Source organism: Dasypus novemcinctus, chromosome 21, assembly GCF_030445035.2.
Source record: "Dasypus novemcinctus isolate mDasNov1 chromosome 21, mDasNov1.1.hap2, whole genome shotgun sequence".
NCBI lineage: Eukaryota > Metazoa > Chordata > Mammalia > Cingulata > Dasypodidae > Dasypus > Dasypus novemcinctus.
In genome coordinates, this window is record NC_080693.1 from 34,855,568 (window position 1) to 34,866,057 (window position 10,490).

Below are 10,490 nucleotides of genomic sequence, written 5' to 3' on the forward strand. Positions count from 1 at the left end.
GTTCACCTAACAGTGATATTATGCCTGCCTTATAGCTTCTCTTTCAAAGGAGAAAAAGGTATTAACCTTTAAAGGACAACTGACACTAGCAACATGTCTCCTTTGGCCTGCCCTTCTTTAAACCAGTTCTAACCATCCTTTTTCCATGGGCCTGATGGTTCTATCTCAGTTTCAACCACTATACTCTTGTAGGGCTTTTCACTATAATTCAATATATGAGCTTTATTAAAGATCATCTCAAACATTAGAACAATATACAACTAGATATTCTGAGACCACTAGTCTTATCCCAGCCCTGTATTAACTTGTTTTCATTTATAAGGATTTAAAAAAAAATAGTCTTTCAGAAAGTTCTTTAATCTTTGAAGGAAAAAATAGTTATCAACATATAAATATAGCTTTTAGATGTTTATTAACACAGTCTCTGTCTTAGTTTGCCACAGGTCTGCCAATGCAAAGTACCAGAAATGGGTTGACTTTTATAATGGGGATTTTTTTCTGGTAAAATCTTACAATTCCAAGGCCATGGAATGTCCAAATCAAAGTCCCAGCAGAGATGATTTCTGACCAAAGTCAGCAACTGGTGATTCTAGGGTCCTTCCAAGGTACCTGCCTTCCCCTCCGGAATCTGCCATCTTCCAGAGCTCAGCTGTGGGCAGCCAGACATAGGGCCTGTCTCTTTCCATGCCTCCTCTCTCAGGCTCAACTGCTCCGCTATCTTCCCAAGTTCATCTGTGTGCTATCAGGTATATGGCTCAACTCTTCAGTCTTGAGCAGCTTTGTCGGCCCAGTCTCTCGGGGGCTTCATGCTTAAGTTTTGGCTTCTAGCGACCTTGAGTCCTCTCTGATGTAGTAGCTTCCTTCTCTCTGTGTCTCTGTTTATATAAGATCCAGGAAGAGGGCAGAGACCCAACCTGATTCATCACTTACTGACATAGGCCAATCAAAAGTGTGCTAATCAAGATCTAATGTGGGGGAAGCGGATGTGGCTCAACTGATAGAGCATCTGCCTACCATTTGGAGGGTCCAGGGTTCAATACCCAGGGCCTCCTTACCCATGTAGAAAGCACAGTGCCGCCATGCGCAAGGAGTTCTGTGCCACGCAGGGGTGCCCCTGCATAGGGGTGCCCCACGTGCAAGGAGTGCGCCCTGCAAGGAGAGCCACCCCACGTGAGAAAAGTGCAGCCCACCCAGGAGTGGCGCCACACACATGGAGAGCTGATGCAGCAAGATGACACAACAAAAAAGAGATGCAGTTTCCCAGTGCCACCTGACAATGCAAGTGGACACAGAAGTACGCACAGTGAATAGACAGAGAGCAGACAATGGGGGAGAAGGGGAGAGAAATAAATAAAATAAATCTTTTTAAAAATGTATCTAATGTGGGGAAGCAGATGCGGCTCAAGGGATGGGGATTCTGCCTACTATATGGGAGGACCCGGGTTTGATCCCTGGGACCTCTTGGTAAAAAATAAAAAGAAAGTGTGCCTGCGCAGTGAGCCAGTGCCCACGTGGTGAGTTGAGTGACTGTGCAGAGAGCCGAGTGGCCACACAGCAAGCCAAGTGCCTGCATGGTGAGCTGAGTGCTCGTGTGGTAAGCCAGTGCCCGCACAAACATCAGCAAAGTGATGATGCAACAAAAGAGAGACGAAGGGGAGAGTCAAGGTGAAGCACAGCTGAAACAAGCAACTGGTGGCACCAGTGACAGGGAACCTCTGTCCACATTAGAGGTCCCCAGGATCGAATCCCAGTGAATCCTAGAGGAGAAAAAATGAGAAGACAAGACAAAAAGAGAAATAGATACTGAAGATCACACAGCAAATGGACATAGACAGCAAAACATCAGGGCGGGGGTGGGGCAGGGAGGAGGAAAGAAGGAAAAGGGAGGGGGAAAAAAGATCAAATGTGAATCTAATGCAATCAAAGGGTATCACATCCACAGGACTAGGTTAGTTAAAGAACATCATTTTTTGGGATTCAAAAAAGAACTTCAAACTGTCATACTCCCCCCTCTGAATCCCAAAAAGGCATGTTTTTTCCATATGCAAAGCACATTTATTACATCAAATTATTTCAAAAAGCACTTAATCATCAGTAGTAATGCTAAGTACAAAATCACATCAAAATCAGTTATAGGCATCCAGATTGTCTTGGGGCAAGGGTCCCCCCTGGCTGTAGACTTGTGAAACTTAGAAATCAAGTTATCTGTTTTCAGTATATAAAGGAAGGACAGACATAGGAAAAACATTTGCATTACAATAAGGAGATACTGGAATAAAAACAGGCATCACGGGTACCAAAGAATTCTGAAAACCTGCAGAGCATACTCCTTTAGATTTCAGTCTGAGCATAATCTGTAGAAAGATGGTTTCTTCTCCTCAGGGCCTCACTGGGGTCTACCTCTTCCAAGGTTGGCCATCTTCTCCATTCATCCCTCATCAAGCATCTGGGTGGTGGCCAAGCTCCAGACCTCACCCTCTAAGAACATTGGAGTGATGACCACACTTTTACCAATTCTCTGGGGGACGTCTCAACCCCCACAGAACAGCAGGGTGGCAATCTATTGTTAATCTTTGAGGGATGTGCCCCACCATCTTTGTAGCCTGGGATGGCCAAATTCCAAAATATTACAAGACCCATACAGAGTACTCCAACATACCTGCCACCCAGATACACAGTTTCACCAACTTAACATTTTCCCACATTTTACTGCATCATTCTATCCATCCATCCATCCATCCATTTATCTATCATCGTCATCATCATCCATCTACCTACCTACCTTTCTATTGTCTATCTATCATCTCTCTGTCAATTTTTGAACATTTATGGGTAGCTGGTGTACATCATACCCCTTCAACACATGCTTCCATGTACATTTCCTAAGACAAGAATGTTCACCTATGTAACCACCTTAAGTACAGTTAACAAGTTCAAGAAATTTAACATTGATAGAAAGCTTATAGTTCCAACAATGTCCTGTTGGGCCTTTTCTCCCCTATTTTTAGATCTACTTTAGGGTTGTTTTTTTTAAGTACCGGGGCCCAGACCTCCTATATGGGAAACAAGCGCTCAACTACTTGAGCCACATCCACTCCCTACTCCAGGATCTTGTATTGCATTTACTTGTCCTTGTCTCCTTAGTAGCACTTGGCTTGTTTTATTTGCTTGTTTGTTTTTTAGAGAAGTTATAAGTTTACAGAAAAATCAGAAAATACAGAGTTCCCATATATCCTCCTCACACATACAGTTTTTCCTATTAGTAACACTTTGCATTAGTGTGGTACCTTTGATACAATTGATGAGAGTATTATTATAATTGTATTATTAACTATAGTCTGTAGTTGATGACTGGCTTTTCCATTTCTGCACAGAATGCTACTAGAATTTTGATTGGGATTGCATTGAACCTGTAAATAACTCTGGGTAGAAATGACATCTTAATAATATTTGTCCTTCCAATCCTTAAACACAGAAGGTCCTTCCATTTATTTAGGTCTCCTTTGACTTCTTTTCACAATGTTTTATTTAAGTAGTTTTCCAAGTATAAGTTCTTTTTCTTTTTAATCTTTTAAAAGCTACAGTCTATGACATCTTTTTTTTTTTTTTAGATTTATTTATTTCTCTCCCCTTCCCATGCCCCCTTTCCCCATTGTCTGCTCTCTGTGTCCATTTGCTGTGTGCTCTTCTGCATCTGCTTGCATTATCAGGCAGCACTGGGAAACTAGCGTCTCTTTTTTGTTGCGTCATCTTGCTGCGTCAGCTCTCCATGTGTGCGGCACCACTCCTGGGCGGGCTGTGCTTCTTTCACACAGGGCAGCAATCCTTGTGCATGGGGCACCCCTATGCGGGGGGCACCCCTCCATGGCATGGCACTCCTTGCACGCAGCAGCACTGTGCGTGGGCCAGCTCACCACATGGGTCAGGAGGCCCTGGGAATTGAACCTTGGACCCTCCATATAGTAGACGGATGCTCTGTCAGTTGAGCCACGTCTGCTTCCCTCCTGGTATAAGTTCTTTACATTCTGGGTTAAATTTATTCCTAGATATTTGGTTCTTTTAGTTGCTATTATAAATTGTTTTTTTTTCCTTGATTTCCTCTTCAGATTGTGCATTACAAGTATATAGTGTATATACAGTAGTGATTTCTGCATGTTGATTTTGTACCTGTCCACTTTGCTGAACTTGCTTATTAGTTCTAGTGGCTTTGTTGAGGAATTTTCAGGATTTTCTATATATAGGATCATGTCATCTACAAATAAAGTTTTACATCTTTCTTTTTTTTTCAGGTACCAGGGGCTGGGCATTGAACCCCGAAACCTTGTATGTGGGAAGCCAGTACTCAACCACTGAGCCACATCAGCTCCCCTGAGTTGGTTTTTTGTTTGTTTGTTTGTTTGTTTTAAGGAGGCACTGGGAACCGAACCCAAGACCTACCATGTGGGACCAGGTGCCCAATCACTTGAGCCACAAACTTCCTTTCTAATTTGGATGTTTTGGGGTTTTTTTTATTACTTTTTTTTTTAAAGATACATAGATCACACAAAATGTTACATTAAAAAATATGAGGCTCCCCTGTACTCCCACTCCCCACCCCACCCCCAATACTCCCACATCCACAACCTCTTTCATCAGTGTGGCACATTCATTGCATTTAATGAATACATTTTGGAGTACTGCTACACAACATGAATTATAGTTTACATTGTAGTTTACACTCTCTCCCAGTCCATTCAGTGGGTTATGGCAGGAAATATGTCCTGCATCTGTCCCTGTAATGACTTTTGTTATTTACATTCCTAATTGCTCTGGCTAGAACTTCCAGTACAATTTTGAAGAAATTCTTGTTCTTTCCTTATCTTAGAGGGAATTATTTCAGGTTTTCCTCATTGAATATGATGTTAATGGTGTTTTTTTCATGTATGCCCTTTATCATGTTGAGGAAGTTTCCTTCTATTCCTAGTTTTCTGAGTGTTTTTATTCAAGATGAGGTGATGGATTTTGTCAAATGCACTTTCTACATTGAGACAGTCATGTGTTTTCTCCCCACTTTGTTCTATTAATGGGCTGTATTACTTTGATTTTCTTATGTTGAACCTCCCTTGCATAACTGGGATAATTCCCACTTGGTTTGTTAATATTTTGTTAATTTTTCCATCTATATTAATAAAGTATATTGGACTGTAATTTTCTTAATTTATGGTATCTTTTTCTGGCTTTGTTATTCTAAAAGAATAAGTTAGGAGTGTTCCCTCCTCTTCAATTTTTTGGAAGGGTTTGAGCAGGATTGATGTTAATTCTTCTTGGAATGTTTGGTAATGTGCACCTATGAAGCCACCTGGTCCTGGGCTTTGTTGGGCAGTTTTTTATTATTGATTCAATTGCTTTACTCATATTCTATTTCATTATTGATTCAATTGCTTTATTCATTTTCTATTTCTCCTCAGTGTAGGTAGTAAGTTCACACCTTACTGAAATAATCTAATAAAAGGCCCTTAACTGAAGTAATTTTATCACAAGGTCCCACTTATAATAGATTTACATCACAGGAATGGCTTAATTTAAGAACATAACTTTTGGGGGTCCACAAAAGCCTCAAACTACCAAAACTGTCACTACTATTAATATAGCATTGTCTATTTTCCCCTTCATATTCATCAAAAATTGCTACATATGTTTGGGGCCATTAGGTGCATATATATTTATAATTGTTATGTCTTCTTGTTGAATTGACCCGTTTTGATTTTCTAGGCTGCTTTAAGCAAATACCATGAAGTGGTCAGGGTTAAACAATGAGAATTTATTTACACACAATTTTGAGGCCAGAAAAATGTCCAAATCAAGGCATCATGAAGGCAATGCTTTCTTCTCGAAGACCAGCTGCTGGCAATCCTTGGTTCCTCTGTGACATGGCAAAGCACATGGAGGCATCTGCTGGTCTCTCCCTTCTCTTCTGGGTTTTGTGGATTTCAACTTCTTGCTTCCCTTGCTTTCTCTCTCTCATGTCTGAATTCATCCCTTTTATAAAGGACTCTAGTAATAGGATTAAGACCCATTCTAATTGAGGTGGCCACACATATTTGAAGTAGCCTCATGTAAAGGTCCTACTTACAATGGGTTAGCATCCACAGGAATGGGTTCAATTCATGAACGTGTTTTCTGGGGTACATACAGCTTCAAATGGCCACAAATCTTGTAAGTATATATCAGTATATAGTGATCTTCTTTTTCCCTCACAATAGTTTTTTACTTAAAATCTATTTTTTTGTGATATTAGTATAACTAGCCCAGCTCTCTCGCTCTCTTTTTTTTGTTGTGTGTGAATTTCCAGGACTGGGGATTGAACCCTGGACCTTGTAAGCCAGCACTCAACCACTAAACCACATCAGCTCCCCTGAGTTGGTTATTTTGTTTGCTTGCTTTTTTTTTTAAAGATTTATTTTTTATTTCTCTCCCCTTCCCCCCCACTGTCTTGCTCTCTGTGTTCATTCACTGTGTGCTCTTGTGTCTGCTTGCATTCTTGTCAAGCAGCACCAGGAAACTATGTTGCTTTTTTTGTTGCGTCATCTTGCTGTGTCAACTCTCCGTGTGCGTGGCGCCACTCCTGTGCAGGCTGCACTTTTTTCATGCAGGGTGGCTCTCCTTGCAGGGTGCACTCCTTGCGTGTGGGCATCCTTATGTGGGGAACACCCCTGTGTGACCTGGCACTCCTTGCATGAGGCAGCACTGTACATGGGCCTGCTCACCATATGGGTCAGGAGGCCCTGGGTATCGAACCCTGGGCCCTCCATATGGTAGGCGGGCGCTCTATCAGTTGAGCCACAACTACTTCCCTGTTTTTTTTGTTTCTGAGGAGGCACCAGGAACCAAACCTGGGACCTCCAATGTGGGAAGCAGGTGCTCAACCACTTGAACCACATCTGCTCCCTGCCAGCTCTTTTGTTTACTATTTGCATGGTATATTTTTTCCATCCTTTCACTTTCAGCATACCTATGTCTTTAAATTTAACATGAGTCTCTTGTGAACAGTATATAATTGGGTCTTGCTTTTTAAAATCCATTCTGCCAATTTCTGCTTTTTCACTGGAGAGTTCCATCCATTTACATTTAAAGTCACTAATGATAATATAGGACTTTCTTCTGCCAATTTGCCCTTTGGTCTTTATAAATCTTATAACTTCTTTGCCCCTCAGTTTTCCCATTTATGTCAACTTTCATACTTATTTGAGTCTTGTGTGTGTGTGGTGTATGTATTTTTCATATATTTTCTTTGTGGTTACTGAGGAGCTTAAATTTAACATTCTAAATCTTTAACAATCATGTTTGATTTGATACCAGCTCAACTTCAATAGCATGCACATACATTGTTCCTATGTCCCCTACCTTTTTGTTGTATTTATTACAAATTATATGTTTATATATTTAATGTCCAAAACCATACATTGATTATTATGTTTTATGACTTTGCATTTTTGAAACTATAAGAAGTAAAAAGTGGACTCACATATCAAAAAATGCAATAGTACTAGCATTTATAATTATCCACATGGTTACATTTACTGGAGTTTTTTTTTTATGCCATTTCAATCCACTGTCTAGTGTCCTTTACTGAAGTCCTTTTAGCGTTGCTTGACAGACAGGTCTAGTGGTGATAAACCCCCTCAGTTTTTAATTGGGAATGTCTTAATCTCTCCCTCAATTGTTTTTTTTAAGATTTTTATTTTTTATTTATTTCTCTCCCTCCCCCCCCCAGATGTCTGCTCTTTGTGTCCCTTCCCTGTGTGTTCTTCTGTGTCTGCTTGTATTCTTGTCAGTGGCACCTGGAATCTGTGTCTTGTTTTGTTATGTCACCTTGCTGCATCAGCTCTCCATGTGTGCAGCGCCATTCCTGGGCAGGCTGCATTTTTTTCACACTGGGTGGCTCTCCTTATGGGTGCACTCCTTGCATGTGGGGTTCCCTATGTGGGGGACACCCCTGTGTGGCATGGCACTCATTGCACGCATCAGCACTGCGTGTGGGCCAGCTCATCACACGGGTCAGGAGGCCCTGGGTTTGAACCTTGGACCTCCCATGTGGTAGGCAGACGCCCTATTAATTAGGCCAAATCCGCTTCCCTCTCCCTCAGTTTTGAAAGTGACTCACCAGATATAAAATTCCTCATTGGCAAATGTTTTCTTTCATTCCACTGCCTTCTTTCCTCCATAGTTTCTAACGAGAAATTGGCAGTTATTCTTTTGGAGACTTCTTGTAACATAACACATTGCTTTTCTCTTACAGCTTTCAGAAGTCTCTCCTTGTCCTTGGCATTCTACAGTTTGCTACTATGTGCATAGGTGTGGTTTTGTTTTATCCTGTTTGGAGTTTGTTAGACTTCTTGAACATTAGACTTCTTCATATTTTTTGTTAAATTTGGTAAGTTTTCTGCTATGTATCTGTGAATATTCCTTCTGTCCCTTTCTCTCTTTCTTCTTCCTCTGGTCCATAATGCATATATTGGTATGCTTGATGGGGTCCTTCAGATCTCTTAGGCTTTTTTTTTTTTTAATTCTCTTTTTTTCCTTCTTCTCAGCATGAATCATTTCAATTGTCTTGTCTTTGAGATCATTGATTCTTCTGCCAGCTCCTTTCTGCTGTTGAAACTCTTTAGGGAATCTTTCATTTCAGTTATTGTGTCTTTAACTCCAGTGTTTCTGCTTGGTTCCTATTGAGAATCTCTAAGAGATTTTAATATTGTTTATCGTTGTTTTCCTCATATATTTAGTTCTTTCTCCATATTTTCCTTTATCTCCTTAAGCATATTGAGGATCACTCTTAAATAGTTTTTGTCCACTATGTCCAAAGGCTGGTTGTCTTTGTTGATGGTTTCTGGATATACATCTTGATCCTTTGAATGGGCCATCATTTCCTGTTTGTCTTGAAATCTTTTGTTGCACTCTGCACATTTTAATATTTTGAAGTGTTAACTCTGGGATTTAGTCCCAGAGCTCTCTGTTCCTTAAGTTTATTTCCAGCTAGTGATAGGACAGAGATTTCCTTAAGTGTCAGGAGCTACTGAAACCAGCAAACCAAAGCAAAAGCCCCTTCTCTCTGTTTTGGCCAATGCTAGTCCTCTTATCAAGACCAGTGCTAGGTGAATATGAAGTGCAGGGTCCTCTCTGTATTTTATGAGCCTGTGTGGAGCTGTGCAGCCTGCTTCTTTTCCTGGATTTGTGCTTGCTTCTGCCTTAGGAATTCCTGTGTTTATGATAATTCCAATGCTGCCTCTACTCCCTATGAAATAGACTTTCTCCTCTTCCCAGATTACTTAAAGCAGGTATTCTTTTGCCCAAGACCATTTAGAGTTAACTGTCTCTTACATCCCTTTAATGGTCCACAAACTCCTTCTGCCAACAGGGCAAGTTCTGAGAGGCCTAGCCTGAGACTAGCTTCCTGGTTCAATCTTTCATCCTGTCACTGTGATAGGTTGACAACAACATATACATACCACAGTATGTGCACAGGGTTACTCGGTTCCCTCCAAAACAGGAGCAGGGACTCACAATGGGAGAGCATGTTGTGTCCATACTATGCTGGAGAGGAGGTTAGGGGAGGGGCAAACAAGGGTTCCATGAGCTACTCCTACCATTTTTTTTCTCTTTTAGGAGGCACTGGGAACCAAACCTGGGACCTCCCATGTGAGAAGTGGGCACTCAACTGCTTGAGCCACATTAGCTCCTTACTTCTACATTTTTAAAGCTGTGTTTCCATGATTCAGCATTTGCCCAGTTACTGCAATCCTTTAACTGTTTCGTGGAGTTTTGAGAAAGATGGTTCTGCCAGTTTTCACTAGGTGTTCAAAGAGTCTGTGGGGGAATGGCACCCTGGATCATCTTACACCACCATCTTGATCAACCGGAAGATTTTTTTTTCATGGTGGAAACATATCCAGCATGAACTTTCACATGTCTATCACTCCCCAGCACACCCTCCAATGGGATTAATTACATTCACAATGTTGTGCTATCTTCACTAACTTCCATTATCAGAACTTTGACAATACTCCAAACAGAAACTCTTCACCCATTTTTGTATTAACTCCCCATCTCCCTTTACCCTTACCCCTGGCACCTGTACTCTACTTTCTGTCTCTGTGTATTTGCATATTCTATTTCATATAAATGGAACCATATAATATCTGTCTTTGTGTCTGACTTATTTCACTCACTATGATGCCTTGTAGGTTCATCCATGTGTTAGCATGTATCAGAACTTCATTCCTACTTAAGGCTGAATAATATTTCATTGTATTTATGTGCCACATTTTGTTTATTCATTCATTGATGGCCTTTGGGTTGCTTCTACCTTTTGACTATTGTAAAAAAATTTAATTTTATTTAAAAATAATGTTTGTATTATGAAAAATAGTTATATTACAAAACATTTGAAAAAAAAATCATCCAGAATTCTACCAAACTTATTCTGTATTTTCTTGTTGTTTTTTTCTCCTTAA